Source organism: Eschrichtius robustus, chromosome 15 (genome assembly GCF_028021215.1).
Source record: "Eschrichtius robustus isolate mEscRob2 chromosome 15, mEscRob2.pri, whole genome shotgun sequence".
Lineage (NCBI taxonomy): Eukaryota > Metazoa > Chordata > Mammalia > Artiodactyla > Eschrichtiidae > Eschrichtius > Eschrichtius robustus.
Genome location: NC_090838.1, coordinates 34944711 through 34959056, shown reverse-complemented (window position 1 = coordinate 34959056; position 14346 = coordinate 34944711). Strand labels below are relative to the sequence as shown.

Here is a 14346-nt window from a genome sequence, read left to right as displayed (position 1 = left end):
TTCTATTTTTCCCAAATATAATTCATTAATGAATCCATCCTCTTCCCCACTAATCTGAAATGTAACCTTCATCATATGCCAAATACTTTATATGCTTGAGTCTGTTTTCAAAATATTTTTCCTGTTTATTCGACTACCAACACTATACTTTTTTGATTACTGCAGCTTTACAGTAATCTTTAGTATGTGTTTGGATAAATGCCCAGGCCTCTCTTGATCGCTGTATTATTCAAATTCCCTAGTGACTATTAAAATTCACTGTGATGATTCAAATTTTATTATTTACCAAATTAAACAGAAGTTGATATCCCTCAAGTTAATGTAGGTAATGCCCTCAACTATTTCTTATATTAACTAGCTCCACTGTAGGAGAGCACTTAGGTCCTGTTAAGAAAAAAGAGAACCACTTTAACCAAGTGATCAAAGAAAACATCACAAATAACAGAAAAAACATCTATCATGTGCCCCTTATATGATGCACTCTAAGGACACAACATCACTTATAGAGTATACATGTGCCAAAAATGCATATTCTAAATCTAATCATGATGAACCATAAGACAAACCCAAATTGAGAGACATCCTACAAAATAAATGGCTGTTAATCTTCAAAAATGTTTATCTCATTAAAAAAAAAAAAAAAGACTGAGGAATGGTTCAGTCCCAGATTAAAGAAAGCAACAAGACTAAAGAAACAAAAACTAAATGCAATGCATGATCCTGGGCTAGAACAGAGGGAAAAAAATGCTACATGGAACAAATCAGTGAAATATAAATAATGTCTACAGATTTAAAACTAGTATTGTACAAATGTTTATTTCCTGATTTTGATCACTGTACTATGGTTGTATAATGCCCTTACTCTTAGGAAATGTACACTGTGATATTTAGGGATAAAGGGGCATAATACTTGCAACTTATCCTCAAATGGCTCAGTAGGAAAAAAATGTATTTAGAGAAAGAACAATAAAGCATACACAGCAAAATGTTAGTAATTGTGGATCGGAGTGAAGAACATTCAGTTGTTTGAACTATTCTTGTAACTTTTCCATATATTTGAAACTATTTCAAAATAAAAGTTAAAGAAGAAAAAGAAAGGGAAATAATACACTTTAGAAAAAAAATTTCATACCCACAAACATGGAATTCATGAAGTTTTTACTTTCCTCCCAAGTTCTAAAATACATCAAAACAAGTACAAGATATGGTCTCTATTCTCAAGGAGTTTTCCATCTGGCTGGGATGACAAAGCAAATACATAATATTTTTATAAGCAATGTCACAAAGCTGTAACTGTCAAATGTGTGAGAGAAGCAGTAAGTGCTAGAAATTTAGAGGAAAAAAAGATCACGATGGATAAAGTGGTCCTACTGAAAGAAAAGAGATTGGATTCAGGTCTTGAAGTTTAAGCAAAACCTGGCTAGGCAGAAAAAAGAAGAAAATTCCAGAGAGAATATCTGTGGACAAATGAGTAACAGCGATTGACTGCACAGTTTGTTAACACCAGAGAATGAAAATCAAGGCTGGAAAGAAAGGCTAGGGCCACATTATGGAGCGCTTTGAATCCTACCCTAAAGAAAATTGGATATCATACTATATGTAATAGCCAACCACTAAATGATTCTGACATAGTATTATTAATACAAGTAATTTCCCCATTTCTGTCTAGAATCTGACTGATTCAATCAACTTAACAATTCCTAAAAGAACCTTTCCTTTTGTACTAACAGATCTTTTGATTCCTCCACTTGAGTGCCTGCTGACACAGACTTTAGTATCACACATATATTGAATGCTTATTGTGGGCTAGGCAGGCCAGGGAAGCTGACTCAGCACCAACCATATAGTCCCTATAAATGGCCATTTAACACCGTCGATACTTATAATTGTTATTGGTGAAACTGAAACTAATTTAGTTTTTGTATATCTCTTTTCCTTGCCAAATATAAAAAAGTAAACTTTTGCTGATAAACTTCACCATGTGTAGGGACAGATTTTTATCAGTATCGATGTGTCAACACTAAAAGTTTCATTAAGCATTTTAATTCAGAATCATATATCAGTGATCACATCTGGAAGTATTTTTTGTTGCACATAAACCAATCTTACACTAAATTCATTCTACAAGGTCAATAACAAATTGTAATCTAAGATGCCAATTTTGTAAACTCTGCACGAATCATCTTTTTTGAGAATCCTTCATTATATTTCCAACACCCCTTTTCCCTTAACAGAAGAAACAAATTACAAAAAGAAAAGGCCCAGAATCAAAATATTTTGATGGTTATAGAACAAACTGGCAATTTAATAGGAATGACTAAGAGTTGAATATTTATGATTTCTAAAAGCATATGGTATGGTAATAAGAAATAAAATACTAAAGAGTCTCATAATCGTAGCATTTCATGAATATCTGCTCAAAGGAACATTTACCTAGATTCACTTCTAACTTGTAACTGTACCTAACAATACCAGTTTATTCTAAAGAACTGTTAAGAAGAATTCTCCATTTCTGTTATCCTTGGTAGGGTAAAGAACAATTACATCAAGCCATTCTGCAGGGGTCAACAAACTACTGCCCACAAGCCAAATCTGATCCCACAACCTGCTTTCGTAGGGCCAGCTAACCAAGAATGATTTTTCATATTTTTAAACACCTGAAAAATGAATTCAAAGAAGAACAGTATTAAAGGACCCATGAAAATTACATGACATTCAGTGACTATAAGTAAAGTTTTATCACAGTCTCACCCATTTAAGTAAAGTTTTATCACAGTCCTACCCAAAAGTTAGGTATTCCTTTAGGTATTCAGAATTGTTATGATGTTTAGAGCCAAACTGCTGAACCTGAGGATTATCGTCTCTACAAAGAAAGTTTTTGAGTCTTAGTGCCATAATTTCTGAAACTATCTTTTTTTTTTTTAATTTATTTTTATTTATTTATTTTTGGCTGTGTTGGGTCTTCGTTGTGGTGCACGGGCTTCTCATTGCAGTGGCTTCTCTTGTTGCGGAGCAAGGGCTCTAGGCACGTGGGCTTCAGTAGTTGTGGCACGCAGGCTCAGTAGTTGTGGCTCACGGGCTCTAGAGCACAGCCTCAGTAGTTGTGGCGCACGGGCTTAGTTGCTCCGCGGCATGTGGGATCTTCCCGGGCTAGGGCTCGAACCCGTGTCCCCTGCATTGGCAGGCGGATTCTTAACCCCTGGGCCACCAGGGAAGTCCCCCTGAAACTATCTTTTCAACTAGAGAGCGTTCAAGCAAAAGACAGCTTTTGATCCCAGTCACCAGCAAATAAGAACTCAATATATGTATTTGCTAAATGAACTAATCAATTTGCTTGACAACCACAAATTAATATTTATCCATATAAGCATTTACACTGAATTCACAAAAGATTGCTGTCTGTAGCCATATGTATATATAGCAAAGGTCATTAAGTAATTACCAATGAAATTCTTACTTCCTTACTCATGTGTACAGAGCACTGGTATCTCTATTCTAAATATTAGCAACCTTATTTAACCAACCACTGTTCATCTCATTAAGGAATGATACCATACAAAATTGTTTTCAGATACTGGCATAAATGATGTGCCATGTATCATATCACCATCTCATAGCAAATGGTCTCCTTCCATGCTTCCACAATAACACATAAATCATTTTTGTTTCCCTAACACATTCACCATCTGACTAGTAAATGACAGACCTCAAATTTCTGTAAGGTTTGGTTCCTTCTCTCTCTTACCCATCCTCTCTCCTGATAGGTTGCCTTCCTTTCCAAAGCTTTTCATTATGTCGTTTGCAATGCTCTGTCTTTCATGAGTAAACTTTCCTAGACCCTTTACAGAACCTCATTCCACCTATCTTTCTCTGTACCTCTCATACAAGAGACCAGGAGATATCAGCATTTTCTTATCTTCTTCCTATTGTGACACACAGATGATTACTCCAAAAGTCTACTGTTACAACCTTTCTCCCATATTTGTAATTAGGCTCTACTTAAACTTCATCATTATCATCAACCAACTTCCCAGTCACTCCCCAACTTAACAGAGAAGTTTTAATACCTGTCTCACTACCTCACTTGCCTTTTCAGATATCATCAACCTGGTGACTTCCAAATCCATGTGAACATCCTAGCTGCTCTCCTCCTTAAGGAGTGAGGAGATATCCAACTACAGTGGTCTTCACCTCCAATACTCAACTGAATAATCTACCTCTATGACCACTCTAGACCTTATCACCCAGAACAATTATTCACCTGAAATCTTAAAATTCGTGGCTTTGACCTATAACCACCAGTTCTTATCCTTATCCTGCAGCTCTTTCACACTTTTCCCCCCGTCACACTTTACTCTAGCTTCATGGAAACTTCTGGTGTTACGCTCCTCCATTTTCTCCCTATCAGCCTTGTTTTGGCTTCACTTCTTTCCCTATCCCACCTAGACATCCAAGATATATCCTTTCAACCACTCTCACTACAATATCTTTAATTTTTGGTCCCTGGTTCTTCTTACACCATTCTCCTTCTTTCTCAAATTCTGTCCCCCACGTTTACCAGAGTACTGCTTGGGGGGGGGGGCGGGGGGGGGGGAGATACACACCACAGAGGACACCACAAAATCCATGGCCATCAAACTCATCTGAGTCTCTCTACATTTCTCAAGTAAACTCCACTCCCATTAGCCTCAGTAACTACCTCAAATTCTTACAATTCTATTCCAGCTTTCAACTCCACCATTTCTACCTCATACGTACTCTCTGAAAGTGTCCTCACCTCTTCTTTTAAAGAGAAAAGAGCAGACCTCAGGTAGAAATACCCCTCCCCAAATTAGTATCCTTACCTCCTTTTCTCTCAACTCAGTGAAACAGCTGTCTCTTTGGTTAAAAACTAATCCTTCCCCCAGTGCTCCGTAGTACATCCCCTACTACTATCTGTGGAAAGCTTATGTCCATCAGACATGGCCCCCTTCCCTCACATCTGACCTATCTACTGGTCATTTGCCCTCAGCGTATAAATATATTCACACCTTCATCAACTCAAATCTGTATGATTTCAAAACTCTCAGTCAATTATAATACTCAACTTAATGAAAATAAAATATTTTATCTAAATGCAGTCAAAAGTATGATATGAAGTATGATCAATTTTTAAACAATCATCAAACATACACCTGTTTGCCATGAAAAAGGAATAACTAATCCTATACCATTTGGTTAATGAAATACTAGGCTCTACAGAGAATTCAGTTATTGACAAATAATTAACTTTAATAACACCTGGTACAATAAAGATTAGAGAAAAAAATCTCCAATGACCTGATGCTCCATTTCCGTCCAGGCTTCCTGTAGTAAATATGTAATGTTGCAATAAAGCTCCTTGAAAAATGAGTCATCTTCAACCAAACATAATCAACAAGATAATGATTAACCAAAGGTTGGCACAAACCCTACCAGAGTAATATAATTCAAATTCAGCCTCTTAAAAGATAACTCATGCTTAATGCTGGTATCTCAAAAATGTAGATCAATGATTGGGTCTATGTAATGTGTCTATATATTGACACAAGTACATGTAGAACTACATTTAAAATTTTCTGTGTCTTAAATTTTTTATAATAATTATCAGTTACCTACAAAACCTAACAACAAATGGACTTTATAATGTCATGTCTCTATTTTCCCCTCTATACGAAACTCTGGAAAATTATTACCTAATGTTTACTAGAATTAATGTATTTCTGCTTATTTAGTAAGGCACAAAAACTGAGCATGCCACATTAGGCACTATATTACTATGCATACTACATCCTTAAAAAATGTAATAATGTACTGTCTTTCACACAAAATCAAATTAGTGAATTATCATTAGGGGATATGCTCTAATGTTTTATCTGGTAGCACAACGGAGTTAGGCTATACCCTCTTACTTCAGAACAATACAAGTCTACCAAATGGCTAAAGCAGATTAGAAATATATCTATGGCCACAAAACAAGGCCAAGTTAACTGGATCCTGAAGGAATGAACCTGTAATACTGAACTTAGAAGCACAGTTTCTATAACCAATGAGCTAGCTAACTATGTAACTGCTTGAAGAATTATTTTATAATGTAATATTCAAGCCTAATAGGAAAGTTAAGCAAGGTCTTTAACAAACAGTGCTGTTTGTTATTGAGCATAAGGAAAAAATTATCTTTATCCCTTATCTCATACCACATACAGAAATTAATCTGAAGTATAATTAATTTGTCACTGACCTAAAAGTAAAAGCACTAGTCATAGGGAACAAATGACAAATTAGACTTCACCAAAAGTTTAAAAATTCCTACTAATCAAAAGACACCATTAAGAAAATAACTACACAAGCCACAGTGTGGAGAGAAATATTAATAGCACATATAGCTAACAAAGGACTTGTATTAAGAGTACATAAGTACAACAAATCCACAATAAAAATATAAATAATCAAATAGAAAGCATATGAAGTGAAAGATAAAATAATTGAAATATATACATATATATTTTGTCAATCTTATTTTAAAAGACTTGATTTTCTTCAACAAATACTGTAGGATATTCTAATTTTTAAATAAACCCTTGGCCTTTCTCACCTTCTGAGATGGCCCACACGCTGTCTGCGGAGCGTGTTTCTCTCTAAATAAATCCACTTCTTACCTATCACTTTGTCTCTCACTGAACTCTTTCTGCGATGAGACATCAAGAACCTGAGGTTCATTAAATCCTGAAACCAGAAGTAAAACCCTCCAACAAATGGAAGACTTGATGAAGCATTCTTCATTCCAGAGAGAAGGTCACCATTTCATAACCTGGAGAACCACAGCTCATCCAGAGACCACCTGAGGCCAGATTAAAGGAATGCAGGCCCTGTACACACCCTGATCCTTATCAGCAACCCTGCCCTTGAACCATTACTACAAAACTCCTCACCAAATCCCCCCCCCCCCCCCCCCCCCCCCCCGCCAGCTTGGGACACACAGTTTTGAGGGTACTAGCCCACATGTCCCCATTTGCCTGGCAAAGCAATAAAGCTGTTCTTTTCTACTTCACCCCAAAATAAATAAATAAATAAATAAACCCTTAAACATTAGAAGTGAAAAGTTTATGGTAACCACCTCTTTATATGTATTTTATGTACAGGCTATAAAAAACAATATATTACAAATATGATTTAAAATAAGCAAAACACGAATTGCCCTAAAAATGATAAAAGGGAAATCTTACAACCATCTGACAATAAAGTAATATCAACACATTTAAAAATAAGAATGTATATAACTCTTAAAAATTAACAGAAATGAAAAAACTAAAACAAAGTATATAAAAATGTCCCTTTAAGAAATCTGAGATGAAAAACGGCCAAAACTTAAATGAATTTAAATCGTTTTAGTCCTCATTACAGCATTAGTTTGGGTTTGGCCCTAAGAAATAAAACCTCGACAGTAATTTCTTTCCTAAGAAATTTTTCCACTGTCCGTTTAAACAATTATACAACAGACATAACTCTAAATGATTTTCCCCTTTTAATTCTTCATCCTCAAACCACCTTTTATTACTTTTTCCTTCAGTAGAATAAACTGTCTGCACACTATGTAGTATTTACTACGAAGCATGCTGTGATGCAGCTAAAGACCAATGTTTATTAGCTAATGGATCCAACCAGACGAAACATGTCAATTTCCACAGCCTCCCAGCCATAACTTTCTACAATCTCAGATCCTGCAAAACAATTTTACTACTGTTGGGCTTCACCTATCACTCCTCTAGATTAGCAAAACCCTGAATGCTTTGTACAGATGTATCAAGAATCTCAGGTTCTCTAGATAATGACTGGAGAAAACTGAAAGTGAGAGTGGAATCAATTATTCTGAAAACTCTAAATAAGACAGCAGCAACTGCTTTGGGGGTTTTTGAATTCTAGAGTAAGCCAATTATTCTACCTAAATATACTCATATTTTAGTGTCTTAAGTTTCCAAATGATCCTCACTTATTTCTCATCTATCACTGTTGTTACAGAAGTGACAAGAGATTGGACCAAGATCTTTGCCATAAAAGCGTATTAGTATTTGAGGGACTGGAGTGGTCAGGAAACAACGGAAAGAGTACAAACTTTTTAAAAGAAAAGAGTAATTTTCACTGAGGTATAAGACCTAGAATCTTGGGACTTTCCTGGTGGCGCAGTGGTTAAGAATCCACCTGCCAATGCAGGGGACACGGGTTCAATCCCTGGCCCAGGAAGATCCCACATGCCACGGAGCAACTAAGCCCGTGTGCCACAACTACTGAGCCTGCGCTCTAGAGCCCACGAGCCACAACTACTGAGCCCGTGAGCCACAACTACTGAAGCCCACGCACCTAGAGCCCGTGCTCCGCAACAAGAGAAGCCACCGCAATGAGAAGCCCGCGCACCGCAACGAAGAGTAGCCCCTGCTCGTCGCAACTAGAGAAAGCCCGCACACAGCAACGAAAACCCAACACAGCCAAAAATAAAAATAAATTTAAAAAAATAAAAAATAATTTTAAAAAAAGACCTAGAATCTTGAGAAAGAGACATTCAAAACTAGGGATTTTTAAAATTCAGTTTGAGATGGTGTTAATAATACATAAACAAGAAAGTGGCAATGAAAACTAGAGTGTAGGAAAGAGAATTGAGTGTGATACAAACAAGTAAATGAAAAGAACAAAATTAAATCAGAAAATTAAACAAATGATTGTAAATACACACGATTTTGGCATGGCTGTACAAATCATAATTCCTCCAGGTGGCCACGTGTGTGCTACCCTTCAGACCTTCATTTGAGAAACTACTAAATCCCCCTCTTATTATTCTAAACATTGGTTCCAAAAGAGAACTGTTACCCTCCTACATGATGACCTTGCCCTTCCTAAACATAATGATTAGCAGTGGGATAAAAATTTGATGTAAGCAGGACCAAAGTCCTGTCCTTGGATTTTTCAAATTAGTGCCAAGGGAAGGAAACTTTGAGGATGCAGTTGCAGAGCTACTGGGATGACCCCTGCTGCTGAATAAAGCTTATTTCAAAGAACAAAATCAATACGTACAGAGAAGCGGAGGTAAGAGACAAAGAATTCCAATGAAAATGCACATCCTTGCCCTCAATTATGTACACAATGTGTAATTTATGTTAAGCATGGTAAATATTTCCTGGTAATTTTCCATGGTAAATATTTACAGTTATTGCAAGAATTAAAAGAAATAATATAAAAGTACTTCATAAACGCTAGGTTTATCAAGGCTTATATTACTGCAATCACAAAACAAATGCATAAGACAAATCTGGTCTGCCAGTGGTTTTTGTATGGCCTGTGAGCTAAGAATAATTGTTACATGTTTAAATGTTTGCAAGAAAACTCAATACCAGGATATTTTGCAATATGTGAAAATTAATTGAAATTCATGTTTCAGTGTCCATAAATAAAGTTTTATTGGAACACAAGCACACCCAATTATTATATATTGTCTATGGCTGCTTTCATGCTACAACAGAGTTGAGTAGATGCCTTTATAGAAAGTTTGCCAGCTTCTATACAAGACTGTAAACACACACACACCAAAACACTTTAAATGACTGTTAGAAAGATAAGATCATAAGTAATTTCATCTTGTCTCTACCTTCTCAGTCTGAGATGTGGTATTACTTTCTATAAAAACCAAATTTTAAAAATAGAACTACCATATGACCCAGCAATCCCATTCCTGGGCATATACCTGGAGAAAACCATAATTCAAAAAGATACACTATTTACAATAGCCAGGACATGGAAGCAACCAAAATGTCCATCAACAGAGGAATGGATAAAGAAGATGTGGTATGCATACACAATGGAATATTACTCAGCCATAAAAAGGAACGAACTAGTGCTATTTGCAGAGATGTGGACAGACCTAGAGACTGTCATCCAGAGTGAGGTATGTCAGAAAGAGAAAAATATCGTATAATATCACTTGTATGTGGAATCTAGAAAAATGGTACAGATGAACTTACTTGCAAAGCAGAAATAGAGACACAAATGTAGGGAACAAACTTACAGATACCAAGGGGGAAGAGGGGGGTGGGATGAATTGGGAGATTGGGATTGACATATATACACTACTATGTATAAAATAGGTAACTAATGAGAACCTACTGTATAGCATAGGGAACTCTACTCAATGCTCTGTGGTGACCTAACTGGGAAGGAAACCTAAAAAAGAGGGGCTATATATATACGTATAACTGATTTACTTTGCTGTACAGCAGAAACTAACACAACATTGTAAAGCAACCACATTCCAATAAAAATTAATTTAAAAAAATTTTTTAAGTTAAAAAAAATTTTTAAGAGGGCTTTAAGCTTCTATCTGATTTCCATTCCTCCACTGTGTAGCTCTTCCAATTCGTCTAAGTCTTCCCCACACCAAATAAATAGCACCACCAAGTTGATCAGGTTAAAAAAATGAGTGGATAATCAAGGGATCATGATTCATTCCTTTTCTTCATCCCTTACATCCATCCATCAGCACATCAATAGACTCTCCAAAATACATTCCAAATGCTACCACTTCTTTCACCTCCACACAAACCCCAGTTGTCATCATCTTTTACCAGTACTCCTGCAAAAACCTCTTAACTATGATCTGAGGTTGTGGGGATTTTGGGGGAAAGGACTTAAGGTAGTGGCAATATAAGAGAATACTACAGATAACACACACACACTCAAATAGTCTAAAATTTAAGTTTTATTGTTCTTGTTCTCACTTTGGCAAGAATATCCTCATTTCTTAAAACAGTTCTTTTAGAAGGAATTTTTCAGCTTTCATTTAACAAATCTTGCTGCTTCCTTCCTGCATTTCTAAATTTAAAATGAAACTATAAATACCTATTCTGGTTGTAAAATACACCAGTGGAGAAAGAAAATGAAGCCCAATTTTAACTTCTCAATGTGTCTTGTGATGTTGGTGACCAAGAAAACAGATTAACTGTTCTTCTATAGCTCTATACTTTAATTGAATTAAATTTACTGATTGAACTTTTCATAAAACACTCATTCTCCAACATTCAACATGACAAGAGTAGCAAATGAAAGTAGTGTGGTATAGTGGAAAGCATACTGGATTTTTGAAGGCATAACATTTGGGCTTTAGTTCTTCCTTCATCACACTACTTGTATGATCTTAAACTATTAATTGTATGATCTCAAACTAACACAACATTGTAAAGCAACTATACTCCAATAAAAATTAATTTAAAAATTTTAAATATTATAGCTTCCTCATTTATGAAATATGGATATTAATGTCTGCTCTAACTCCTAAAATTGTTAGTGAATCAAGAGATCATATTCTTGAAAGTAACTTTAAAAGGTAAACTCTAAAGTATGAATATAAAATGTTAACAACAATCATTGAATTAATGTAATTTTCTGTCAGTCTACAAAGTTTTAAAGTTAAATTTATTTCCTCTAAATTATTTTTCAAATATAAAAAAACTTAATTGAAGTCTTTACAGCTATAGTAATCAAGACAGTGTGGTATTTACTTAATGATAAACATAGCAATCTTTGGGACAGAATACAGAGTCCAAAATAGACTGACACATATGTAGTCTATTGATTTTCGGCAAAGGTGCCAAGGCAATTTAAAGGAAAAGGGCTAATCTTTTCAACAAATGTTGCTGGAACAAAGGGATATCAATGTGCAAATAAATGAACCTTGATTCTTACCTTATACTATATGTAAAAATTAACTCTAAAAGGATCACAGACCTAAAAATAAAAGCAAAAACTATAAACTTCTAGAAGAAAATAACAGGAGAGAAATTGTGACATAATAAGAAATATATATATATATATTCGAATTCTGTCCCCAGTTCCTGGCATAGAACTTCTAAAACCCTTGGAATTTTCTGAGTAATACGGGTGAGAGGAGCCCCTTTCAACCATACCTGAGTTTATGCTAAAGAGGTGACTTTTGGAGGGTGGAGGCTGGTTGCCAGAGGAACCAACCCTGTGATTAGAGGGTTGGAACTTTCAGTCCTACCCCTCAACCTCTAGGGAGGGGAGAGGGACTGGAGACTGATCTCAACCACACTGGCCAATGATTCAATCAATCATGCCTACGTATTGGAGCCTCCAAGAGAACCCTAAATGATGGGCTTTAGAGAGCTTCCAGACTGATGAACACATCAAGGTGCTGGGAGGGTGACGCGCCCAGAAGAGGGCATGGAAGCTCCACACCCCTTCCTAAGTACCTTGTCCAATGCATCTCTTCCATTGGGGTATTTCTGCATTATATCCTTTATAATAAACCAGTAATAGTAAGTGAAGTGTTTTCCTGAGTTCTGTGAGCTGTTATAGCATATTATTAAACCCAAGGAGGGGGCATGAAAATCTCCCATTTATAAGTGGTCAGTCAGAAGTACCTGAAGTCTGAACTTGTAATTGGCATCTGGAGCAGGGAGGCAGTCTTGAGCGACTGAACCCTTAACCTGCAGGATCTGCACTAATTCCAGGTAGTGTCAGAATTGCCTGGTGTGGAAAACCCACACATTTGGTGTCAGAAGTGTTGTAAGCAGAGAAAGAGTTTTCTTTCAGAATCTTTGTGACCTTGGGTTAGGTAAAGATTTCTTAAATGGGACACAAAATATACTATAAAAGAAACAAATAATACATTGAACTTCATCCTAATAAATTGATAAACTGGATTTCATCAAAATAAAAAACTTTCAGGAACTTCCCTAGCAGTCCAGTGGTTAAGACTCCACGCTTCCAATGCAGGGGGCTTCGGTTCGATCCCTGGTCGTGGAACTAAGATCCCACATGCCCCACAGCATAATAAATAAATAAATAAAAATTAACTTAAAAAAAAACAAACTTTCACTCTTCAAAGACACTGTTAAGTAAATGAAAAGTTAAGCTGCAAATTGGAAGAAAATATTTGCAAAACACATAACTGATAAAGGACTTGCATCCATAGTATACACAGAACTCTCAAAACCTAGTAATAAGCCAAACAACCCACTTTTTAAAAAATGAGCACCGGATAGGCAAATGCATAGAGTCAGAAAGTAGACTAGTGGCTGCAGGGCTACAGGGAGACATGTATTCCAGTGTTCACAGCAGCTGTATTCTTAATAGCCAAAAACTGGTAACAACTGAAATGTCCATCATCTGGTGAATTGATAAACTAATTGTGGTATATTTATACAATAAAATGTTATTCAGCAATAAAGAGGAACAAATTACTGAAACATGCGACACAGATGAATCTCAAAAGTATACTAAGTTAGGACTTCCCTGGTGGTGCAGTGGTTGAGAATCCGCCTGCCAATGTAGGGGACATGGGTTCGAGCCGTGGTCCAGGAAGATCCCACATGCCGCGGAGCAACTAAGCCCATGCGCCGCAACTACTGAGCCTGTGCTCTAGAGCCCGTGAGCCACAGTACTGAGCCCGCGCACCTAGAGCCCATGCTCCACAACGAGAGCAGCCACCGCAATGAGAAGCCTGCGCACCACAATGAAGAGTAGCCCCCGTTCGCCGCAACTAGAGAAAGCCCGCGCGCAGCAACAAGACCCAACACACCCAAAAATAATAAATAAATAATAAAATAAATAAATGTATTTAAAAAAAAGTATACTAAGTTAAAAGCACAAAAGACCACAGATTATAAGATTCCAGTTATATGATATTCTAGAAAAGACAAAATATAGGGATAGAAAGCAGATCAGTGGGGGTAGAGGGAAGGGACTGACTGCAAAGAGGTACAAAGGAACATCTTGGGGTAAGAGAGATGGTCTATATCTTGAATGTGGTAGTGGATACACAACTATACAAAATTTTCAAGACCCATTATACACTTGAAATTGGCATAGTTTATCGCAGGTAAAGCATAGCTCAATAAAGCTGATTTTAAAAATTTGAATTCTCAAAACTACTCTGTAGTTCTACTCTTTTTCACTAAAATCAAGATACGATAATGAGGTGTTCGGTGATGTTATAAAACAAATGACTGTGAGAATCTGCTATCAAGAATGCACTGGGGGGCTTCCCTGGTGGTGCAGTGGTTGAGAATCTGCCTGCCAATGCAGGGGACACGGGTTCGAGCCCTGGTCTGGGAAGATCCCACATGCCACGGAGCAACTGGGCCCGTGAGCCACAATTACTGAGCCTGCGCGTCTGGAGCCCGTGCTCCGCAACAAGAGAGGCCGCGATGGTGAGAGGCCCGCGCACCGCGATGAAGAGTGGTCCCCACTTGCCGCAACTAGAGAAAGCCCTCGCACAGAAACGAAGACTCAACACAGTCATAAATAAATAAATAAATAAAA

General features: G+C 36.7%; 1 protein-coding gene across 1 annotated transcript in view; it reads right to left on the bottom strand.

Moving 5' to 3' along the window:
• EML4 (EMAP like 4) overlaps positions 1-14346 on the bottom strand; it is a 159734-nt gene that overhangs the window by 129436 nt on the left and 15952 nt on the right. The window lies entirely within an intron of this gene.